The 24,392-nt window shown below is 38.3% G+C and overlaps 17 non-coding genes across 17 annotated transcripts; all 17 read left to right on the top strand.

The window, feature by feature from the left end:
- The first annotated feature begins 971 nt into the window (after nucleotides 1-971).
- LOC128443243 (5S ribosomal RNA) lies at nucleotides 972-1,090 on the top strand. The gene has a single exon (XR_008339029.1). It is a non-coding gene; the product is annotated as a 5S ribosomal RNA (ribosomal RNA).
- A 923-nt stretch (nucleotides 1,091-2,013) lies between these two features.
- On the top strand, nucleotides 2,014-2,132 carry LOC128443245 (5S ribosomal RNA). Its single transcript, XR_008339030.1, has one exon. It is a non-coding gene; the product is annotated as a 5S ribosomal RNA (ribosomal RNA).
- A 923-nt stretch (nucleotides 2,133-3,055) lies between these two features.
- LOC128443206 (5S ribosomal RNA) lies at nucleotides 3,056-3,174 on the top strand. The gene has a single exon (XR_008338993.1). It is a non-coding gene; the product is annotated as a 5S ribosomal RNA (ribosomal RNA).
- Nucleotides 3,175-4,097: 923 nt separating this feature from the next.
- On the top strand, nucleotides 4,098-4,216 carry LOC128443201 (5S ribosomal RNA). The gene has a single exon (XR_008338989.1). It is a non-coding gene; the product is annotated as a 5S ribosomal RNA (ribosomal RNA).
- Nucleotides 4,217-5,139: 923 nt separating this feature from the next.
- LOC128443246 (5S ribosomal RNA) lies at nucleotides 5,140-5,258 on the top strand. The gene has a single exon (XR_008339031.1). It is a non-coding gene; the product is annotated as a 5S ribosomal RNA (ribosomal RNA).
- A 923-nt stretch (nucleotides 5,259-6,181) lies between these two features.
- On the top strand, nucleotides 6,182-6,300 carry LOC128443248 (5S ribosomal RNA). The gene has a single exon (XR_008339033.1). It is a non-coding gene; the product is annotated as a 5S ribosomal RNA (ribosomal RNA).
- A 923-nt stretch (nucleotides 6,301-7,223) lies between these two features.
- Nucleotides 7,224-7,342, top strand: LOC128443249 (5S ribosomal RNA). The gene has a single exon (XR_008339034.1). It is a non-coding gene; the product is annotated as a 5S ribosomal RNA (ribosomal RNA).
- A 923-nt stretch (nucleotides 7,343-8,265) lies between these two features.
- Nucleotides 8,266-8,384, top strand: LOC128443250 (5S ribosomal RNA). Its single transcript, XR_008339035.1, has one exon. It is a non-coding gene; the product is annotated as a 5S ribosomal RNA (ribosomal RNA).
- A 923-nt stretch (nucleotides 8,385-9,307) lies between these two features.
- LOC128443251 (5S ribosomal RNA) lies at nucleotides 9,308-9,426 on the top strand. Its single transcript, XR_008339036.1, has one exon. It is a non-coding gene; the product is annotated as a 5S ribosomal RNA (ribosomal RNA).
- A 923-nt stretch (nucleotides 9,427-10,349) lies between these two features.
- LOC128443252 (5S ribosomal RNA) lies at nucleotides 10,350-10,468 on the top strand. Its single transcript, XR_008339037.1, has one exon. It is a non-coding gene; the product is annotated as a 5S ribosomal RNA (ribosomal RNA).
- Nucleotides 10,469-13,118: 2,650 nt separating this feature from the next.
- LOC128443253 (5S ribosomal RNA) lies at nucleotides 13,119-13,237 on the top strand. Its single transcript, XR_008339038.1, has one exon. It is a non-coding gene; the product is annotated as a 5S ribosomal RNA (ribosomal RNA).
- Nucleotides 13,238-15,887: 2,650 nt separating this feature from the next.
- Nucleotides 15,888-16,006, top strand: LOC128443254 (5S ribosomal RNA). The gene has a single exon (XR_008339039.1). It is a non-coding gene; the product is annotated as a 5S ribosomal RNA (ribosomal RNA).
- A 923-nt stretch (nucleotides 16,007-16,929) lies between these two features.
- LOC128443255 (5S ribosomal RNA) lies at nucleotides 16,930-17,048 on the top strand. Its single transcript, XR_008339040.1, has one exon. It is a non-coding gene; the product is annotated as a 5S ribosomal RNA (ribosomal RNA).
- Nucleotides 17,049-19,698: 2,650 nt separating this feature from the next.
- LOC128443256 (5S ribosomal RNA) lies at nucleotides 19,699-19,817 on the top strand. Its single transcript, XR_008339041.1, has one exon. It is a non-coding gene; the product is annotated as a 5S ribosomal RNA (ribosomal RNA).
- A 923-nt stretch (nucleotides 19,818-20,740) lies between these two features.
- On the top strand, nucleotides 20,741-20,859 carry LOC128443257 (5S ribosomal RNA). The gene has a single exon (XR_008339042.1). It is a non-coding gene; the product is annotated as a 5S ribosomal RNA (ribosomal RNA).
- A 923-nt stretch (nucleotides 20,860-21,782) lies between these two features.
- Nucleotides 21,783-21,901, top strand: LOC128443259 (5S ribosomal RNA). Its single transcript, XR_008339044.1, has one exon. It is a non-coding gene; the product is annotated as a 5S ribosomal RNA (ribosomal RNA).
- A 923-nt stretch (nucleotides 21,902-22,824) lies between these two features.
- Nucleotides 22,825-22,943, top strand: LOC128443261 (5S ribosomal RNA). The gene has a single exon (XR_008339045.1). It is a non-coding gene; the product is annotated as a 5S ribosomal RNA (ribosomal RNA).
- Nucleotides 22,944-24,392: the final 1,449 nt, after the last annotated feature.

Below are 24,392 nucleotides of genomic sequence, written 5' to 3' on the forward strand. Positions count from 1 at the left end.
ACGTAGGGCTGGATCATTACACTCTTGTGACCAATCCTGCATGAGACTGCGGTTAGGCCCGCCTTTCTCATTAGCATAAGGACACTGCAAATGAAAAGGAAATGTATCAGGGAATAAATAAATGTGCAAATATATTTAAGACATTTATTTTGACATTTCTTTTGGTATTAACATATTTATTTATTTATTTCTGTATTTCTTTATTTATTTCCTTTTTTATTTATTTATTTATTTCTGTATTTATTTATACATTTATTTATTTATTTATTTTTACTTATGTCATGTATGGTCCTCCATATTTACTCACCATCAAGGAAGAAACAGTATATGAAACCCTGACATTATTACTGATGGAAATTGTCATGATTTTGTTTCTTGCAATATTATGACCAAATTGCACCTTCAGATTCTTTTTATTTAACATAAACAACAACAAAAGATAAGTTTCAATGGACACGAAATAAAAGGAAAGTGTTGATTATGGTGATGATTCTCTGTATTGCCAGCCGAGCTTGGTGTTGCTCCTGCTTCAGAGGAGACACATTTTGGAAAGAGCAGGAAAGACTCGCAATCAAAGCAAGAAAGGATATTCAACCCGGAGATCATCAGTGGAGGATGAGAGTGAACATTCAAATGACATTTGATATTCGAAACACTACTATATTCATGTAAAATTAACATATCACCCTAAAAATTTCATATTTGGAGAGAAGGATGAAAGAGCAGGGAGAAATTACTCACCATGAAGGAAGAAACAGTTTATGAAACCCCGACATTATTACTGAAGGACATTATTGAATTATTGTAATGATTTTTTTCTTGCTATTTTATGACAAAATTGCACCTTGAGTGTCTTTTCCTTAACATTATATAACAATAAAAAACAAGTTTCAATGGTCACAAAGCAACCATACTATTGATGATGGTGGTGATTCACATGTATAAATAAGGTATTGTGGGTTGAGTTAATCGCTTACGGCCATACCACCCTGAACACGCCCGATCTCGTCCGATCTCGGAAGCTAAGCAGGGTCGGGCCTGGTTAGTACTTGGATGGGAGACCGCCTGGGAATACCAGGTGCTGTAAGCTTTTTACAATTTTCTTTGCAACCAGCAGAGGGCACTGTTGCTGCTGCTTTAAAGGAGAAACGCCTTTGAAAGAGCATGAAAGACTCAGCATCAAAGAAAACCAGGATATGGAACACACACACATCGTCACTGAAGGCAGAGAGTAAACATTCAAATGACTTTTGATATTCGAAACACTACTTTATTCATGCACTAGTAACCTATCACTCTCAAAATGTCATATTTGCAGAGAAGGATGAAAGAGCGGGGAGTTTACTCACCATCAAGGAAGAAACAGTATATGAAACCCTGACATTATTACTGATGGAAATTGTCATGATTTTGTTTCTTGCAATATTATGACCAAATTGCACCTTCAGATTCTTTTTATTTAACATAAACAACAACAAAAGATAAGTTTCAATGGACACAAAATAAAAGGAAAGTGTTGATTATGGTGATGATTCTCTGTATTGCCAGCCGAGCTTGGTGTTGCTCCTGCTTCAGAGGAGACACATTTTGGAAAGAGCAGGAAAGACTCGCAATCAAAGCAAGAAAGGATATTCAACCCGGAGATCATCAGTGGAGGATGAGAGTGAACATTCAAATGACATTTGATATTCGAAACACTACTATATTCATGTAAAATTAACATATCACCCTAAAAATGTCATATTTGGAGAGAAGGATGAAAGAGCAGGGAGAAATTACTCACCATGAAGGAAGAAACAGTATATGAAACCCCGACATTATTACTGAAGGACATTATTGAATTATTGTAATGATTTTTTTCTTGCTATTTTATGACAAAATTGCACCTTGAGTGTCTTTTCCTTAACATTATATAACAATAAAAAACAAGTTGCAATGGTCACAAAGCAACCATACTATTGATGATGGTGGTGATTCACATGTATAAATAAGGTATTGTGGGTTGAGTTAATCGCTTACGGCCATACCACCCTGAACACGCCCGATCTCGTCCGATCTCGGAAGCTAAGCAGGGTCGGGCCTGGTTAGTACTTGGATGGGAGACCGCCTGGGAATACCAGGTGCTGTAAGCTTTTTACAATTTTCTTTGCAACCAACAGAGGGTACTGTTGCTGCTGCTTTAAAGGAGAAACGCCTTTGAAAGAGCATGAAAGACTCAGCATCAAAGAAAACCAGGATATGGAACACACACACATCATCACTGAAGGCAGAGAGTAAACATTCAAATGACTTTTGATATTCGAAACACTACTTTATTCATGCACTAGTAACCTATCACTCTCAAAATGTCATATTTGCAGAGAAGGATGAAAGAGCGGGGAGTTTACTCACCATCAAGGAAGAAACAGTATATGAAACCCTGACATTATTACTGATGGAAATTGTCATGATTTTGTTTCTTGCAATATTATGACCAAATTGCACCTTCAGATTCTTTTTATTTAACATAAACAACAACAAAAGATAAGTTTCAATGGACACAAAATAAAAGGAAAGTGTTGATTATGGTGATGATTCTCTGTATTGCCAGCCGAGCTTGGTGTTGCTCCTGCTTCAGAGGAGACACATTTTGGAAAGAGCAGGAAAGACTCGCAATCAAAGCAAGAAAGGATATTCAACCCGGAGATCATCAGTGGAGGATGAGAGTGAACATTCAAATGACATTTGATATTCGAAACACTACTATATTCATGTAAAATTAACATATCACCCTAAAAATGTCATATTTGGAGAGAAGGATGAAAGAGCAGGGAGAAATTACTCACCATGAAGGAAGAAACAGTATATGAAACCCCGACATTATTACTGAAGGACATTATTGAATTATTGTAATGATTTTTTTCTTGCTATTTTATGACAAAATTGCACCTTGAGTGTCTTTTCCTTAACATTATATAACAATAAAAAACAAGTTTCAATGGTCACAAAGCAACCATACTATTGATGATGGTGGTGATTCACATGTATAAATAAGGTATTGTGGGTTGAGTTAATCGCTTACGGCCATACCACCCTGAACACGCCCGATCTCGTCCGATCTCGGAAGCTAAGCAGGGTCGTGCCTGGTTAGTACTTGGATGGGAGACCGCCTGGGAATACCAGGTGCTGTAAGCTTTTTACAATTTTCTTTGCAACCAACAGAGGGTACTGTTGCTGCTGCTTTAAAGGAGAAACGCCTTTGAAAGAGCATGAAAGACTCAGCATCAAAGAAAACCAGGATATGGAACACACACACATCATCACTGAAGGCAGAGAGTAAACATTCAAATGACTTTTGATATTCGAAACACTACTTTATTCATGCACTAGTAACCTATCACTCTCAAAATGTCATATTTGCAGAGAAGGATGAAAGAGCGGGGAGTTTACTCACCATCAAGGAAGAAACAGTATATGAAACCCTGACATTATTACTGATGGAAATTGTCATGATTTTGTTTCTTGCAATATTATGACCAAATTGCACCTTCAGATTCTTTTTATTTAACATAAACAACAACAAAAGATAAGTTTCAATGGACACAAAATAAAAGGAAAGTGTTGATTATGGTGATGATTCTCTGTATTGCCAGCCGAGCTTGGTGTTGCTCCTGCTTCAGAGGAGACACATTTTGGAAAGAGCAGGAAAGACTCGCAATCAAAGCAAGAAAGGATATTCAACCCGGAGATCATCAGTGGAGGATGAGAGTGAACATTCAAATGACATTTGATATTCGAAACACTACTATATTCATGTAAAATTAACATATCACCCTAAAAATGTCATATTTGGAGAGAAGGATGAAAGAGCAGGGAGAAATTACTCACCATGAAGGAAGAAACAGTATATGAAACCCCGACATTATTACTGAAGGACATTATTGAATTATTGTAATGATTTTTTTCTTGCTATTTTATGACAAAATTGCACCTTGAGTGTCTTTTCCTTAACATTATATAACAATAAAAAACAAGTTGCAATGGTCACAAAGCAACCATACTATTGATGATGGTGGTGATTCACATGTATAAATAAGGTATTGTGGGTTGAGTTAATCGCTTACGGCCATACCACCCTGAACACGCCCGATCTCGTCCGATCTCGGTAGCTAAGCAGGGTCGGGCCTGGTTAGTACTTGGATGGGAGACCGCCTGGGAATACCAGGTGCTGTAAGCTTTTTACAATTTTCTTTGCAACCAGCAGAGGGCCCTGCTGCTGCTGCTTTAAAGGAGAAACGCCTTTGAAAGAGCATGAAAGACTCAGCATCAAAGAAAACCAGGATATGGAACACACACACATCATCACTGAAGGCAGAGAGTAAACATTCAAATGACTTTTGATATTCGAAACACTACTTTATTCATGCACTAGTAACCTATCACTCTCAAAATGTCATATTTGCAGAGAAGGATGAAAGAGCGGGGAGTTTACTCACCATCAAGGAAGAAACAGTATATGAAACCCTGACATTATTACTGATGGAAATTGTCATGATTTTGTTTCTTGCAATATTATGACCAAATTGCACCTTCAGATTCTTTTTATTTAACATAAACAACAACAAAAGATAACTTTCAATGGACACAAAATAAAAGGAAAGTGTTGATTATGGTGATGATTCTCTGTATTGCCAGCCGAGCTTGGTGTTGCTCCTGCTTCAGAGGAGACACATTTTGGAAAGAGCAGGAAAGACTCGCAATCAAAGCAAGAAAGGATATTCAACCCGGAGATCATCAGTGGAGGATGAGAGTGAACATTCAAATGACATTTGATATTCGAAACACTACTATATTCATGTAAAATTAACATATCACCCTAAAAATGTCATATTTGGAGAGAAGGATGAAAGAGCAGGGAGAAATTACTCACCATGAAGGAAGAAACAGTATATGAAACCCCGACATTATTACTGAAGGACATTATTGAATTATTGTAATGATTTTTTTCTTGCTATTTTATGACAAAATTGCACCTTGAGTGTCTTTTCCTTAACATTATATAACAATAAAAAACAAGTTGCAATGGTCACAAAGCAACCATACTATTGATGATGGTGGTGATTCACATGTATAAATAAGGTATTGTGGGTTGAGTTAATCGCTTACGGCCATACCACCCTGAACACGCCCGATCTCGTCCGATCTCGGAAGCTAAGCAGGGTCGGGCCTGGTTAGTACTTGGATGGGAGACCGCCTGGGAATACCAGGTGCTGTAAGCTTTTTACAATTTTCTTTGCAACCAGCAGAGGGCCCTGCTGCTGCTGCTTTAAAGGAGAAACGCCTTTGAAAGAGCATGAAAGACTCAGCATCAAAGAAAACCAGGATATGGAACACACACACATCATCACTGAAGGCAGAGAGTAAACATTCAAATGACTTTTGATATTCGAAACACTACTTTATTCATGCACTAGTAACCTATCACTCTCAAAATGTCATATTTGCAGAGAAGGATGAAAGAGCGGGGAGTTTACTCACCATCAAGGAAGAAACAGTATATGAAACCCTGACATTATTACTGATGGAAATTGTCATGATTTTGTTTCTTGCAATATTATGACCAAATTGCACCTTCAGATTCTTTTTATTTAACATAAACAACAACAAAAGATAAGTTTCAATGGACACAAAATAAAAGGAAAGTGTTGATTATGGTGATGATTCTCTGTATTGCCAGCCGAGCTTGGTGTTGCTCCTGCTTCAGAGGAGACACATTTTGGAAAGAGCAGGAAAGACTCGCAATCAAAGCAAGAAAGGATATTCAACCCGGAGATCATCAGTGGAGGATGAGAGTGAACATTCAAATGACATTTGATATTCGAAACACTACTATATTCATGTAAAATTAACATATCACCCTAAAAATGTCATATTTGGAGAGAAGGATGAAAGAGCAGGGAGAAATTACTCACCATGAAGGAAGAAACAGTATATGAAACCCCGACATTATTACTGAAGGACATTATTGAATTATTGTAATGATTTTTTTCTTGCTATTTTATGACAAAATTGCACCTTGAGTGTCTTTTCCTTAACATTATATAACAATAAAAAACAAGTTGCAATGGTCACAAAGCAACCATACTATTGATGATGGTGGTGATTCACATGTATAAATAAGGTATTGTGGGTTGAGTTAATCGCTTACGGCCATACCACCCTGAACACGCCCGATCTCGTCCGATCTCGGAAGCTAAGCAGGGTCGGGCCTGGTTAGTACTTGGATGGGAGACCGCCTGGGAATACCAGGTGCTGTAAGCTTTTTACAATTTTCTTTGCAACCAGCAGAGGGCCCTGCTGCTGCTGCTTTAAAGGAGAAACGCCTTTGAAAGAGCATGAAAGACTCAGCATCAAAGAAAACCAGGATATGGAACACACACACATCATCACTGAAGGCAGAGAGTAAACATTCAAATGACTTTTGATATTCGAAACACTACTTTATTCATGCACTAGTAACCTATCACTCTCAAAATGTCATATTTGCAGAGAAGGATGAAAGAGCGGGGAGTTTACTCACCATCAAGGAAGAAACAGTATATGAAACCCTGACATTATTACTGATGGAAATTGTCATGATTTTGTTTCTTGCAATATTATGACCAAATTGCACCTTCAGATTCTTTTTATTTAACATAAACAACAACAAAAGATAACTTTCAATGGACACAAAATAAAAGGAAAGTGTTGATTATGGTGATGATTCTCTGTATTGCCAGCCGAGCTTGGTGTTGCTCCTGCTTCAGAGGAGACACATTTTGGAAAGAGCAGGAAAGACTCGCAATCAAAGCAAGAAAGGATATTCAACCCGGAGATCATCAGTGGAGGATGAGAGTGAACATTCAAATGACATTTGATATTCGAAACACTACTATATTCATGTAAAATTAACATATCACCCTAAAAATGTCATATTTGGAGAGAAGGATGAAAGAGCAGGGAGAAATTACTCACCATGAAGGAAGAAACAGTATATGAAACCCCGACATTATTACTGAAGGACATTATTGAATTATTGTAATGATTTTTTTCTTGCTATTTTATGACAAAATTGCACCTTGAGTGTCTTTTCCTTAACATTATATAACAATAAAAAACAAGTTGCAATGGTCACAAAGCAACCATACTATTGATGATGGTGGTGATTCACATGTATAAATAAGGTATTGTGGGTTGAGTTAATCGCTTACGGCCATACCACCCTGAACACGCCCGATCTCGTCCGATCTCGGAAGCTAAGCAGGGTCGGGCCTGGTTAGTACTTGGATGGGAGACCGCCTGGGAATACCAGGTGCTGTAAGCTTTTTACAATTTTCTTTGCAACCAGCAGAGGGCCCTGCTGCTGCTGCTTTAAAGGAGAAACGCCTTTGAAAGAGCATGAAAGACTCAGCATCAAAGAAAACCAGGATATGGAACACACACACATCATCACTGAAGGCAGAGAGTAAACATTCAAATGACTTTTGATATTCGAAACACTACTTTATTCATGCACTAGTAACCTATCACTCTCAAAATGTCATATTTGCAGAGAAGGATGAAAGAGCGGGGAGTTTACTCACCATCAAGGAAGAAACAGTATATAAAACCCTGACATTATTACTGATGGAAATTGTCATGATTTTGTTTCTTGCAATATTATGACCAAATTGCACCTTCAGATTCTTTTTATTTAACATAAACAACAACAAAAGATAACTTTCAATGGACACAAAATAAAAGGAAAGTGTTGATTATGGTGATGATTCTCTGTATTGCCAGCCGAGCTTGGTGTTGCTCCTGCTTCAGAGGAGACACATTTTGGAAAGAGCAGGAAAGACTCGCAATCAAAGCAAGAAAGGATATTCAACCCGGAGATCATCAGTGGAGGATGAGAGTGAACATTCAAATGACATTTGATATTCGAAACACTACTATATTCATGTAAAATTAACATATCACCCTAAAAATGTCATATTTGGAGAGAAGGATGAAAGAGCAGGGAGAAATTACTCACCATGAAGGAAGAAACAGTATATGAAACCCCGACATTATTACTGAAGGACATTATTGAATTATTGTAATGATTTTTTTCTTGCTATTTTATGACAAAATTGCACCTTGAGTGTCTTTTCCTTAACATTATATAACAATAAAAAACAAGTTGCAATGGTCACAAAGCAACCATACTATTGATGATGGTGGTGATTCACATGTATAAATAAGGTATTGTGGGTTGAGTTAATCGCTTACGGCCATACCACCCTGAACACGCCCGATCTCGTCCGATCTCGGAAGCTAAGCAGGGTCGGGCCTGGTTAGTACTTGGATGGGAGACCGCCTGGGAATACCAGGTGCTGTAAGCTTTTTACAATTTTCTTTGCAACCAGCAGAGGGCCCTGCTGCTGCTGCTTTAAAGGAGAAACGCCTTTGAAAGAGCATGAAAGACTCAGCATCAAAGAAAACCAGGATATGGAACACACACACATCATCACTGAAGGCAGAGAGTAAACATTCAAATGACTTTTGATATTCGAAACACTACTTTATTCATGCACTAGTAACCTATCACTCTCAAAATGTCATATTTGCAGAGAAGGATGAAAGAGCGGGGAGTTTACTCACCATCAAGGAAGAAACAGTATATGAAACCCTGACATTATTACTGATGGAAATTGTCATGATTTTGTTTCTTGCAATATTATGACCAAATTGCACCTTCAGATTCTTTTTATTTAACATAAACAACAACAAAAGATAACTTTCAATGGACACAAAATAAAAGGAAAGTGTTGATTATGGTGATGATTCTCTGTATTGCCAGCCGAGCTTGGTGTTGCTCCTGCTTCAGAGGAGACACATTTTGGAAAGAGCAGGAAAGACTCGCAATCAAAGCAAGAAAGGATATTCAACCCGGAGATCATCAGTGGAGGATGAGAGTGAACATTCAAATGACATTTGATATTCGAAACACTACTATATTCATGTAAAATTAACATATCACCCTAAAAATGTCATATTTGGAGAGAAGGATGAAAGAGCAGGGAGAAATTACTCACCATGAAGGAAGAAACAGTATATGAAACCCCGACATTATTACTGAAGGACATTATTGAATTATTGTAATGATTTTTTTCTTGCTATTTTATGACAAAATTGCACCTTGAGTGTCTTTTCCTTAACATTATATAACAATAAAAAACAAGTTGCAATGGTCACAAAGCAACCATACTATTGATGATGGTGGTGATTCACATGTATAAATAAGGTATTGTGGGTTGAGTTAATCGCTTACGGCCATACCACCCTGAACACGCCCGATCTCGTCCGATCTCGGAAGCTAAGCAGGGTCGGGCCTGGTTAGTACTTGGATGGGAGACCGCCTGGGAATACCAGGTGCTGTAAGCTTTTTACAATTTTCTTTGCAACCAACAGAGGGTACTGTTGCTGCTGCTTTAAAGGAGAAACGCCTTTGAAAGAGCATGAAAGACTCAGCATCAAAGAAAACCAGGATATGGAACACACACACATCATCACTGAAGGCAGAGAGTAAACATTCAAATGACTTTTGATATTCGAAACACTACTTTATTCATGCACTAGTAACCTATCACTCTCAAAATGTCATATTTGCAGAGAAGGATGAAAGAGCGGGGAGTTTACTCACCATCAAGGAAGAAACAGTATATGAAACCCTGACATTATTACTGATGGAAATTGTCATGATTTTGTTTCTTGCAATATTATGACCAAATTGCACCTTCAGATTCTTTTTATTTAACATAAACAACAACAAAAGATAACTTTCAATGGACACAAAATAAAAGGAAAGTGTTGATTATGGTGATGATTCTCTGTATTGCCAGCCGAGCTTGGTGTTGCTCCTGCTTCAGAGGAGACACATTTTGGAAAGAGCAGGAAAGACTCGCAATCAAAGCAAGAAAGGATATTCAACCCGGAGATCATCAGTGGAGGATGAGAGTGAACATTCAAATGACATTTGATATTCGAAACACTACTATATTCATGTAAAATTAACATATCACCCTAAAAATGTCATATTTGGAGAGAAGGATGAAAGAGCAGGGAGAAATTACTCACCATGAAGGAAGAAACAGTATATGAAACCCCGACATTATTACTGAAGGACATTATTGAATTATTGTAATGATTTTTTTCTTGCTATTTTATGACAAAATTGCACCTTGAGTGTCTTTTCCTTAACATTATATAACAATAAAAAACAAGTTGCAATGGTCACAAAGCAACCATACTATTGATGATGGTGGTGATTCACATGTATAAATAAGGTATTGTGGGTTGAGTTAATCGCTTACGGCCATACCACCCTGAACACGCCCGATCTCGTCCGATCTCGGAAGCTAAGCAGGGTCGGGCCTGGTTAGTACTTGGATGGGAGACCGCCTGGGAATACCAGGTGCTGTAAGCTTTTTACAATTTTCTTTGCAACCAGCAGAGGGCCCTGCTGCTGCTGCTTTAAAGGAGAAACGCCTTTGAAAGAGCATGAAAGACTCAGCATCAAAGAAAACCAGGATATGGAACACACACACATCATCACTGAAGGCAGAGAGTAAACATTCAAATGACTTTTGATATTCGAAACACTACTTTATTCATGCACTAGTAACCTATCACTCTCAAAATGTCATATTTGCAGAGAAGGATGAAAGAGCGGGGAGTTTACTTATGGAGGACCATACATGACTTAAGTAAAAATAAATAAATAAATAAATGTATAAATAAAAACAGAAATAAATAAATAAATGAATAAATAAAAATGGAAATAAATAAATAAATACAGAAATAAATAAATAACTATGTTAATACCAAGAGAAATGTCAAAATAAATGTCTTAAATATATTTGCACATTTATTTATTCCCTGATACATTTCCTTTTCATTTGCAGTGTCCTTATGCTAATGAGAAAGGCGGGCCTAACCGCAGTCTCATGCAGGATTGGTCACAGGAGTGTAATGATCCAGCCCTACGTCTGCCTCTCAATGCTGACTGGTGTCCAGTAGCTGTTTGCAGCGTTGAGCCAGTTCACACTTAAAATGAACTAGTTCAAGTTCAGAGGGTTAGTTAAGGTTATTTTTTATTGGGATGATTTAGGTGTCAGTAGTCCTGACTGTGAGCGTCACGTGTTGTACTGAGCACAAGGAGCGAGCCGAGAGGAGAAGGAGGAAACAGAAACTCCAGCTCGTTACAAACCACCTGCAGCTTCTGCTCTGATCATGAAGCAGCTGATCTCTGAGCAGATGTGACCAGAGAAACTCTGTGTTTTCACTGTTTCCACTGTTCTACAAAGTCACTGACCGGCTGCTTCACGGTGAAGAGCTCAAGTCTCAGTCACTTCCCGTGTCTCTGAGCGAGTGTGTGGAGCAGCGCAGGGGCTGTGTGTGTGTAGCTCAGTCTACCAATCCTGCTCGAGACTAAGGTTGGGCCCGCCTTTCTCATTAGCATAAGGACACTGAAATCGAAAAATAAAAGTTGGAATAAATGTGGAAATAAATAAATAAATGTGGAAATAAATGCAGAATTAAATAAATCAATGTGTTAAACTTATTTCCACATTTATTTATTTATTTCCACTTTTATTCTAACTTTTATTTATTTCCACATTTATTTATTTCCACATTTCAGTGTCCTTATGCTAATGAGAAAGGCGGGCCTAACCTCAGGATTGGTCAACTGAGCTACACACACACACAGCCCGCTCCGTCTCCCACTCGCTCAGAGACACGGGCAGTGACTGAGACTTGAGCTTTTCACCGTGAAACAGCCGCTCAGTGACTTTGTAGAACAGTGGAAACACAGAGTTTCTCTGGTCACATCTGATCAGAGATCAGCGGCTTCATGATCAGAGCAGAAGCTGCAGGTGGTTTGTAACGAGCTGGAGTTTCTGTTTCCTCCTTCTCCTCTCAGCTCGCTCCTTGTGCTCAGTAGAACACGAGACGTGACGCTCACAGTCAGGACTACTGACACCTAAATCATCCCAATAAAAAATAACCTTAACTAACCCTCTGAACTTGAACTAGTTCATTTTAAGTGTGAACTGGCTCAACGCTGCAAACAGCTACTGGACACCAGTCAGCATTGAGAGGCAGACGTAGGGCTGGATCATTACACTCTTGTGACCAATCCTGCATGAGACTGCGGTTAGGCCCGCCTTTCTCATTAGCATAAGGACACTGCAAATGAAAAGGAAATGTATCAGGGAATAAATAAATGTGCAAATATATTTAAGACATTTATTTTGACATTTCTTTTGGTATTAACATATTTATTTATTTATTTCTGTATTTCTTTATTTATTTCCTTTTTTATTTATTTATTTATTTCTGTATTTATTTATACATTTATTTATTTATTTATTTTTACTTATGTCATGTATGGTCCTCCATATTTACTCACCATCAAGGAAGAAACAGTATATGAAACCCTGACATTATTACTGATGGAAATTGTCATGATTTTGTTTCTTGCAATATTATGACCAAATTGCACCTTCAGATTCTTTTTATTTAACATAAACAACAACAAAAGATAAGTTTCAATGGACACGAAATAAAAGGAAAGTGTTGATTATGGTGATGATTCTCTGTATTGCCAGCCGAGCTTGGTGTTGCTCCTGCTTCAGAGGAGACACATTTTGGAAAGAGCAGGAAAGACTCGCAATCAAAGCAAGAAAGGATATTCAACCCGGAGATCATCAGTGGAGGATGAGAGTGAACATTCAAATGACATTTGATATTCGAAACACTACTATATTCATGTAAAATTAACATATCACCCTAAAAATGTCATATTTGGAGAGAAGGATGAAAGAGCAGGGAGAAATTACTCACCATGAAGGAAGAAACAGTATATGAAACCCCGACATTATTACTGAAGGACATTATTGAATTATTGTAATGATTTTTTTCTTGCTATTTTATGACAAAATTGCACCTTGAGTGTCTTTTCCTTAACATTATATAACAATAAAAAACAAGTTGCAATGGTCACAAAGCAACCATACTATTGATGATGGTGGTGATTCACATGTATAAATAAGGTATTGTGGGTTGAGTTAATCGCTTACGGCCATACCACCCTGAACACGCCCGATCTCGTCCGATCTCGGAAGCTAAGCAGGGTCGGGCCTGGTTAGTACTTGGATGGGAGACCGCCTGGGAATACCAGGTGCTGTAAGCTTTTTACAATTTTCTTTGCAACCAGCAGAGGGCCCTGCTGCTGCTGCTTTAAAGGAGAAACGCCTTTGAAAGAGCATGAAAGACTCAGCATCAAAGAAAACCAGGATATGGAACACACACACATCATCACTGAAGGCAGAGAGTAAACATTCAAATGACTTTTGATATTCGAAACACTACTTTATTCATGCACTAGTAACCTATCACTCTCAAAATGTCATATTTGCAGAGAAGGATGAAAGAGCGGGGAGTTTACTTATGGAGGACCATACATGACTTAAGTAAAAATAAATAAATAAATAAATGTATAAATAAAAACAGAAATAAATAAATAAATGAATAAATAAAAATGGAAATAAATAAATAAATACAGAAATAAATAAATAACTATGTTAATACCAAGAGAAATGTCAAAATAAATGTCTTAAATATATTTGCACATTTATTTATTCCCTGATACATTTCCTTTTCATTTGCAGTGTCCTTATGCTAATGAGAAAGGCGGGCCTAACCGCAGTCTCATGCAGGATTGGTCACAGGAGTGTAATGATCCAGCCCTACGTCTGCCTCTCAATGCTGACTGGTGTCCAGTAGCTGTTTGCAGCGTTGAGCCAGTTCACACTTAAAATGAACTAGTTCAAGTTCAGAGGGTTAGTTAAGGTTATTTTTTATTGGGATGATTTAGGTGTCAGTAGTCCTGACTGTGAGCGTCACGTGTTGTACTGAGCACAAGGAGCGAGCCGAGAGGAGAAGGAGGAAACAGAAACTCCAGCTCGTTACAAACCACCTGCAGCTTCTGCTCTGATCATGAAGCAGCTGATCTCTGAGCAGATGTGACCAGAGAAACTCTGTGTTTTCACTGTTTCCACTGTTCTACAAAGTCACTGACCGGCTGCTTCACGGTGAAGAGCTCAAGTCTCAGTCACTTCCCGTGTCTCTGAGCGAGTGTGTGGAGCAGCGCAGGGGCTGTGTGTGTGTAGCTCAGTTGACCAATCCTGCTCGAGACTAAGGTTGGGCCCGCCTTTCTCATTAGCATAAGGACACTGAAATCGAAAAATAAAAGTTGGAATAAATGTGGAAATAAATAAATAAATGTGGAAATAAATGCAGAATTAAATAAATCAATGTGTTAAACTTATTTCCACATTTATTTATTTATTTCCACTTTTATTCTAACTTTTATTTATTTCCACATTTATTTATTTCCACATTTCAGTGTCCTTATGCTAATGAGAAAGGCGGGCCTAACCTCAGGATTGGTCAACTGAGCTACACACACACACAGCCCGCTCCGTCTCCCACTCGCTCAGAGACACGGGCAGTGACTGAGACTTGAGCTTTTCACCGTGAAACAGCCGCTCAGTGACTTTGTAGAACAGTGGAAACACAGAGTTTCTCTGGTCACATCTGATCAGAGATCAGCGGCTTCATGATCAGAGCAGAAGCTGCAGGTGGTTTGTAACGAGCTGGAGTTTCTGTTTCCTCCTTCTCCTCTCAGCTCGCTCCTTGTGCTCAGTAGAACACGAGACGTGACGCTCACAGTCAGGACTACTGACACCTAAATCATCCCAATAAAAAATAACCTTAACTAACCCTCTGAACTTGAACTAGTTCATTTTAAGTGTGAACTGGCTCAACGCTGCAAACAGCTACTGGACACCAGTCAGCATTGAGAGGCAGACGTAGGGCTGGATCATTACACTCTTGTGACCAATCCTGCATGAGACTGCGGTTAGGCCCGCCTTTCTCATTAGCATAAGGACACTGCAAATGAAAAGGAAATGTATCAGGGAATAAATAAATGTGCAAATATATTTAAGACATTTATTTTGACATTTCTTTTGGTATTAACATATTTATTTATTTATTTCTGTATTTCTTTATTTATTTCCTTTTTTATTTATTTATTTATTTCTGTATTTATTTATACATTTATTTATTTATTTATTTTTACTTATGTCATGTATGGTCCTCCATATTTACTCACCATCAAGGAAGAAACAGTATATGAAACCCTGACATTATTACTGATGGAAATTGTCATGATTTTGTTTCTTGCAATATTATGACCAAATTGCACCTTCAGATTCTTTTTATTTAACATAAACAACAACAAAAGATAAGTTTCAATGGACACGAAATAAAAGGAAAGTGTTGATTATGGTGATGATTCTCTGTATTGCCAGCCGAGCTTGGTGTTGCTCCTGCTTCAGAGGAGACACATTTTGGAAAGAGCAGGAAAGACTCGCAATCAAAGCAAGAAAGGATATTCAACCCGGAGATCATCAGTGGAGGATGAGAGTGAACATTCAAATGACATTTGATATTCGAAACACTACTATATTCATGTAAAATTAACATATCACCCTAAAAATGTCATATTTGGAGAGAAGGATGAAAGAGCAGGGAGAAATTACTCACCATGAAGGAAGAAACAGTATATGAAACCCCGACATTATTACTGAAGGACATTATTGAATTATTGTAATGATTTTTTTCTTGCTATTTTATGACAAAATTGCACCTTGAGTGTCTTTTCCTTAACATTATATAACAATAAAAAACAAGTTGCAATGGTCACAAAGCAACCATACTATTGATGATGGTGGTGATTCACATGTATAAATAAGGTATTGTGGGTTGAGTTAATCGCTTACGGCCATACCACCCTGAACACGCCCGATCTCGTCCGATCTCGGAAGCTAAGCAGGGTCGGGCCTGGTTAGTACTTGGATGGGAGACCGCCTGGGAATACCAGGTGCTGTAAGCTTTTTACAATTTTCTTTGCAACCAGCAGAGGGCACTGTTGCTGCTGCTTTAAAGGAGAAACGCCTTTGAAAGAGCATGAAAGACTCAGCATCAAAGAAAACCAGGATATGGAACACACACACATCGTCACTGAAGGCAGAGAGTAAACATTCAAATGACTTTTGATATTCGAAACACTACTTTATTCATGCACTAGTAACCTATCACTCTCAAAATGTCATATTTGCAGAGAAGGATGAAAGAGCGGGGAGTTTACTCACCATCAAGGAAGAAACAGTATATGAAACCCTGACATTATTACTGATGGAAATTGTCATGATTTTGTTTCTTGCAATATTATGACCAAATTGCACCTTCAGATTCTTTTTATTTAACATAAACAACAACAAAAGATAAGTTTCAATGGACACAAAATAAAAGGAAAGTGTTGATTATGGTGATGATTCTCTGTATTGCCAGCCGAGCTTGGTGTTGCTCCTGCTTCAGAGGAGACACATTTTGGAAAGAGCAGGAAAGACTCGCAATCAAAGCAAGAAAGGATATTCAACCCGGAGATCATCAGTGGAGGATGAGAGTGAACATTCAAATGACATTTGATATTCGAAACACTACTATATTCATGTAAAATTAACATATCACCCTAAAAATGTCATATTTGGAGAGAAGGATGAAAGAGCAGGGAGAAATTACTCACCATGAAGGAAGAAACAGTATATGAAACCCCGACATTATTACTGAAGGACATTATTGAATTATTGTAATGATTTTTTTCTTGCTATTTTATGACAAAATTGCACCTTGAGTGTCTTTTCCTTAACATTATATAACAATAAAAAACAAGTTGCAATGGTCACAAAGCAACCATACTATTGATGATGGTGGTGATTCACATGTATAAATAAGGTATTGTGGGTTGAGTTAATCGCTTACGGCCATACCACCCTGAACACGCCCGATCTCGTCCGATCTCGGAAGCTAAGCAGGGTCGGGCCTGGTTAGTACTTGGATGGGAGACCGCCTGGGAATACCAGGTGCTGTAAGCTTTTTACAATTTTCTTTGCAACCAGCAGAGGGCCCTGCTGCTGCTGCTTTAAAGGAGAAACGCCTTTGAAAGAGCATGAAAGACTCAGCATCAAAGAAAACCAGGATATGGAACACACACACATCATCACTGAAGGCAGAGAGTAAACATTCAAATGACTTTTGATATTCGAAACACTACTTTATTCATGCACTAGTAACCTATCACTCTCAAAATGTCATATTTGCAGAGAAGGATGAAAGAGCGGGGAGTTTACTTATGGAGGACCATACATGACTTAAGTAAAAATAAATAAATAAATAAATGTATAAATAAAAACAGAAATAAATAAATAAATGAATAAATAAAAATGGAAATAAATAAATAAATACAGAAATAAATAAATAACTATGTTAATACCAAGAGAAATGTCAAAATAAATGTCTTAAATATATTTGCACATTTATTTATTCCCTGATACATTTCCTTTTCATTTGCAGTGTCCTTATGCTAATGAGAAAGGCGGGCCTAACCGCAGTCTCATGCAGGATTGGTCACAGGAGTGTAATGATCCAGCCCTACGTCTGCCTCTCAATGCTGACTGGTGTCCAGTAGCTGTTTGCAGCGTTGAGCCAGTTCACACTTAAAATGAACTAGTTCAAGTTCAGAGGGTTAGTTAAGGTTATTTTTTATTGGGATGATTTAGGTGTCAGTAGTCCTGACTGTGAGCGTCACGTGTTGTACTGAGCACAAGGAGCGAGCCGAGAGGAGAAGGAGGAAACAGAAACTCCAGCTCGTTACAAACCACCTGCAGCTTCTGCTCTGATCATGAAGCAGCTGATCTCTGAGCAGATGTGACCAGAGAAACTCTGTGTTTTCACTGTTTCCACTGTTCTACAAAGTCACTGACCGGCTGCTTCACGGTGAAGAGCTCAAGTCTCAGTCACTTCCCGTGTCTCTGAGCGAGTGTGTGGAGCAGCGCAGGGGCTGTGTGTGTGTAGCTCAGTTGACCAATCCTGCTCGAGACTAAGGTTGGGCCCGCCTTTCTCATTAGCATAAGGACACTGAAATCGAAAAATAAAAGTTGGAATAAATGTGGAAATAAATAAATAAATGTGGAAATAAATGCAGAATTAAATAAATCAATGTGTTAAACTTATTTCCACATTTATTTATTTATTTCCACTTTTATTCTAACTTTTATTTATTTCCACATTTATTTATTTCCACATTTCAGTGTCCTTATGCTAATGAGAAAGGCGGGCCTAACCTCAGGATTGGTCAACTGAGCTACACACACACACAGCCCGCTCCGTCTCCCACTCGCTCAGAGACACGGGCAGTGACTGAGACTTGAGCTTTTCACCGTGAAACAGCCGCTCAGTGACTTTGTAGAACAGTGGAAACACAGAGTTTCTCTGGTCACATCTGATCAGAGATCAGCGGCTTCATGATCAGAGCAGAAGCTGCAGGTGGTTTGTAACGAGCTGGAGTTTCTGTTTCCTCCTTCTCCTCTCAGCTCGCTCCTTGTGCTCAGTAGAACACGAGACGTGACGCTCACAGTCAGGACTACTGACACCTAAATCATCCCAATAAAAAATAACCTTAACTAACCCTCTGAACTTGAACTAGTTCATTTTAAGTGTGAACTGGCTCAACGCTGCAAACAGCTACTGGACACCAGTCAGCATTGAGAGGCAGACGTAGGGCTGGATCATTACACTCTTGTGACCAATCCTGCATGAGACTGCGGTTAGGCCCGCCTTTCTCATTAGCATAAGGACACTGCAAATGAAAAGGAAATGTATCAGGGAATAAATAAATGTGCAAATATATTTAAGACATTTATTTTGACATTTCTTTTGGTATTAACATATTTATTTATTTATTTCTGTATTTCTTTATTTATTTCCTTTTTTATTTATTTATTTATTTCTGTATTTATTTATACATTTATTTATTTATTTATTTTTACTTATGTCATGTATGGTCCTCCATATTTACTCACCATCAAGGAAGAAACAGTATATGAAACCCTGACATTATTACTGATGGAAATTGTCATGATTTTGTTTCTTGCAATATTATGACCAAATTGCACCTTCAGATTCTTTTTATTTAACATAAACAACAACAAAAGATAAGTTTCAATGGACACGAAATAAAAGGAAAGTGTTGATTATGGTGATGATTCTCTGTATTGCCAGCCGAGCTTGGTGTTGCTCCTGCTTCAGAGGAGACACATTTTGGAAAGAGCAGGAAAGACTCGCAATCAAAGCAAGAAAGGATATTCAACCCGGAGATCATCAGTGGAGGATGAGAGTGAACATTCAAATGACATTTGATATTCGAAACACTACTATATTCATGTAAAATTAACATATCACCCTAAAAATGTCATATTTGGAGAGAAGGATGAAAGAGCAGGGAGAAATTACTCACCATGAAGGAAGAAACAGTATATGAAACCCCGACATTATTACTGAAGGACATTATTGAATTATTGTAATGATTTTTTTCTTGCTATTTTATGACAAAATTGCACCTTGAGTGTCTTTTCCTTAACATTATATAACAATAAAAAACAAGTTGCAATGGTCACAAAGCAACCATACTATTGATGATGGTGGTGATTCACATGTATAAATAAGGTATTGTGGGTTGAGTTAATCGCTTACGGCCATACCACCCTGAACACGCCCGATCTCGTCCGATCTCGGAAGCTAAGCAGGGTCGGGCCTGGTTAGTACTTGGATGGGAGACCGCCTGGGAATACCAGGTGCTGTAAGCTTTTTACAATTTTCTTTGCAACCAGCAGAGGGCACTGTTGCTGCTGCTTTAAAGGAGAAACGCCTTTGAAAGAGCATGAAAGACTCAGCATCAAAGAAAACCAGGATATGGAACACACACACATCGTCACTGAAGGCAGAGAGTAAACATTCAAATGACTTTTGATATTCGAAACACTACTTTATTCATGCACTAGTAACCTATCACTCTCAAAATGTTATATTTGCAGAGAAGGATGAAAGAGCGGGGAGTTTACTCACCATCAAGGAAGAAACAGTATATGAAACCCTGACATTATTACTGATGGAAATTGTCATGATTTTGTTTCTTGCAATATTATGACCAAATTGCACCTTCAGATTCTTTTTATTTAACATAAACAACAACAAAAGATAAGTTTCAATGGACACAAAATAAAAGGAAAGTGTTGATTATGGTGATGATTCTCTGTATTGCCAGCCGAGCTTGGTGTTGCTCCTGCTTCAGAGGAGACACATTTTGGAAAGAGCAGGAAAGACTCGCAATCAAAGCAAGAAAGGATATTCAACCCGGAGATCATCAGTGGAGGATGAGAGTGAACATTCAAATGACATTTGATATTCGAAACACTACTATATTCATGTAAAATTAACATATCACCCTAAAAATGTCATATTTGGAGAGAAGGATGAAAGAGCAGGGAGAAATTACTCACCATGAAGGAAGAAACAGTATATGAAACCCCGACATTATTACTGAAGGACATTATTGAATTATTGTAATGATTTTTTTCTTGCTATTTTATGACAAAATTGCACCTTGAGTGTCTTTTCCTTAACATTATATAACAATAAAAAACAAGTTGCAATGGTCACAAAGCAACCATACTATTGATGATGGTGGTGATTCACATGTATAAATAAGGTATTGTGGGTTGAGTTAATCGCTTACGGCCATACCACCCTGAACACGCCCGATCTCGTCCGATCTCGGAAGCTAAGCAGGGTCGGGCCTGGTTAGTACTTGGATGGGAGACCGCCTGGGAATACCAGGTGCTGTAAGCTTTTTACAATTTTCTTTGCAACCAGCAGAGGGCCCTGCTGCTGCTGCTTTAAAGGAGAAACGCCTTTGAAAGAGCATGAAAGACTCAGCATCAAAGAAAACCAGGATATGGAACACACACACATCATCACTGAAGGCAGAGAGTAAACATTCAAATGACTTTTGATATTCGAAACACTACTTTATTCATGCACTAGTAACCTATCACTCTCAAAATGTCATATTTGCAGAGAAGGATGAAAGAGCGGGGAGTTTACTCACCATCAAGGAAGAAACAGTATATGAAACCCTGACATTATTACTGATGGAAATTGTCATGATTTTGTTTCTTGCAATATTATGACCAAATTGCACCTTCAGATTCTTTTTATTTAACATAAACAACAACAAAAGATAACTTTCAATGGACACAAAATAAAAGGAAAGTGTTGATTATGGTGATGATTCTCTGTATTGCCAGCCGAGCTTGGTGTTGCTCCTGCTTCAGAGGAGACACATTTTGGAAAGAGCAGGAAAGACTCGCAATCAAAGCAAGAAAGGATATTCAACCCGGAGATCATCAGTGGAGGATGAGAGTGAACATTCAAATGACATTTGATATTCGAAACACTACTATATTCATGTAAAATTAACATATCACCCTAAAAATGTCATATTTGGAGAGAAGGATGAAAGAGCAGGGAGAAATTACTCACCATGAAGGAAGAAACAGTATATGAAACCCCGACATTATTACTGAAGGACATTATTGAATTATTGTAATGATTTTTTTCTTGCTATTTTATGACAAAATTGCACCTTGAGTGTCTTTTCCTTAACATTATATAACAATAAAAAACAAGTTGCAATGGTCACAAAGCAACCATACTATTGATGATGGTGGTGATTCACATGTATAAATAAGGTATTGTGGGTTGAGTTAATCGCTTACGGCCATACCACCCTGAACACGCCCGATCTCGTCCGATCTCGGAAGCTAAGCAGGGTCGGGCCTGGTTAGTACTTGGATGGGAGACCGCCTGGGAATACCAGGTGCTGTAAGCTTTTTACAATTTTCTTTGCAACCAGCAGAGGGCCCTGCTGCTGCTGCTTTAAAGGAGAAACGCCTTTGAAAGAGCATGAAAGACTCAGCATCAAAGAAAACCAGGATATGGAACACACACACATCATCACTGAAGGCAGAGAGTAAACATTCAAATGACTTTTGATATTCGAAACACTACTTTATTCATGCACTAGTAACCTATCACTCTCAAAATGTCATATTTGCAGAGAAGGATGAAAGAGCGGGGAGTTTACTCACCATCAAGGAAGAAACAGTATATGAAACCCTGACATTATTACTGATGGAAATTGTCATGATTTTGTTTCTTGCAATATTATGACCAAATTGCACCTTCAGATTCTTTTTATTTAACATAAACAACAACAAAAGATAACTTTCAATGGACACAAAATAAAAGGAAAGTGTTGATTATGGTGATGATTCTCTGTATTGCCAGCCGAGCTTGGTGTTGCTCCTGCTTCAGAGGAGACACATTTTGGAAAGAGCAGGAAAGACTCGCAATCAAAGCAAGAAAGGATATTCAACCCGGAGATCATCAGTGGAGGATGAGAGTGAACATTCAAATGACATTTGATATTCGAAACACTACTATATTCATGTAAAATTAACATATCACCCTAAAAATGTCATATTTGGAGAGAAGGATGAAAGAGCAGGGAGAAATTACTCACCATGAAGGAAGAAACAGTATATGAAACCCCGACATTATTACTGAAGGACATTATTGAATTATTGTAATGATTTTTTTCTTGCTATTTTATGACAAAATTGCACCTTGAGTGTCTTTTCCTTAACATTATATAACAATAAAAAACAAGTTGCAATGGTCACAAAGCAACCATACTATTGATGATGGTGGTGATTCACATGTATAAATAAGGTATTGTGGGTTGAGTTAATCGCTTACGGCCATACCACCCTGAACACGCCCGATCTCGTCCGATCTCGGAAGCTAAGCAGGGTCGGGCCTGGTTAGTACTTGGATGGGAGACCGCCTGGGAATACCAGGTGCTGTAAGCTTTTTACAATTTTCTTTGCAACCAGCAGAGGGCCCTGCTGCTGCTGCTTTAAAGGAGAAACGCCTTTGAAAGAGCATGAAAGACTCAGCATCAAAGAAAACCAGGATATGGAACACACACACATCATCACTGAAGGCAGAGAGTAAACATTCAAATGACTTTTGATATTCGAAACACTACTTTATTCATGCACTAGTAACCTATCACTCTCAAAATGTCATATTTGCAGAGAAGGATGAAAGAGCGGGGAGTTTACTTATGGAGGACCATACATGACTTAAGTAAAAATAAATAAATAAATAAATGTATAAATAAAAACAGAAATAAATAAATAAATGAATAAATAAAAATGGAAATAAATAAATAAATACAGAAATAAATAAATAACTATGTTAATACCAAGAGAAATGTCAAAATAAATGTCTTAAATATATTTGCACATTTATTTATTCCCTGATACATTTCCTTTTCATTTGCAGTGTCCTTATGCTAATGAGAAAGGCGGGCCTAACCGCAGTCTCATGCAGGATTGGTCACAGGAGTGTAATGATCCAGCCCTACGTCTGCCTCTCAATGCTGACTGGTGTCCAGTAGCTGTTTGCAGCGTTGAGCCAGTTCACACTTAAAATGAACTAGTTCAAGTTCAGAGGGTTAGTTAAGGTTATTTTTTATTGGGATGATTTAGGTGTCAGTAGTCCTGACTGTGAGCGTCACGTGTTGTACTGAGCACAAGGAGCGAGCCGAGAGGAGAAGGAGGAAACAGAAACTCCAGCTCGTTACAAACCACCTGCAGCTTCTGCTCTGATCATGAAGCAGCTGATCTCTGAGCAGATGTGACCAGAGAAACTCTGTGTTTTCACTGTTTCCACTGTTCTACAAAGTCACTGACCGGCTGCTTCACGGTGAAGAGCTCAAGTCTCAGTCACTTCCCGTGTCTCTGAGCGAGTGTGTGGAGCAGCGCAGGGGCTGTGTGTGTGTAGCTCAGTTGACCAATCCTGCTCGAGACTAAGGTTGGGCCCGCCTTTCTCATTAGCATAAGGACACTGAAATCGAAAAATAAAAGTTGGAATAAATGTGGAAATAAATAAATAAATGTGGAAATAAATGCAGAATTAAATAAATCAATGTGTTAAACTTATTTCCACATTTATTTATTTATTTCCACTTTTATTCTAACTTTTATTTATTTCCACATTTATTTATTTCCACATTTCAGTGTCCTTATGCTAATGAGAAAGGCGGGCCTAACCTCAGGATTGGTCAACTGAGCTACACACACACACAGCCCGCTCCGTCTCCCACTCGCTCAGAGACACGGGCAGTGACTGAGACTTGAGCTTTTCACCGTGAAACAGCCGCTCAGTGACTTTGTAGAACAGTGGAAACACAGAGTTTCTCTGGTCACATCTGATCAGAGATCAGCGGCTTCATGATCAGAGCAGAAGCTGCA

This window comes from Pleuronectes platessa, chromosome 6, assembly GCF_947347685.1.
Source record: "Pleuronectes platessa chromosome 6, fPlePla1.1, whole genome shotgun sequence".
Classification (NCBI taxonomy): Eukaryota; Metazoa; Chordata; class Actinopteri; order Pleuronectiformes; family Pleuronectidae; genus Pleuronectes; species Pleuronectes platessa.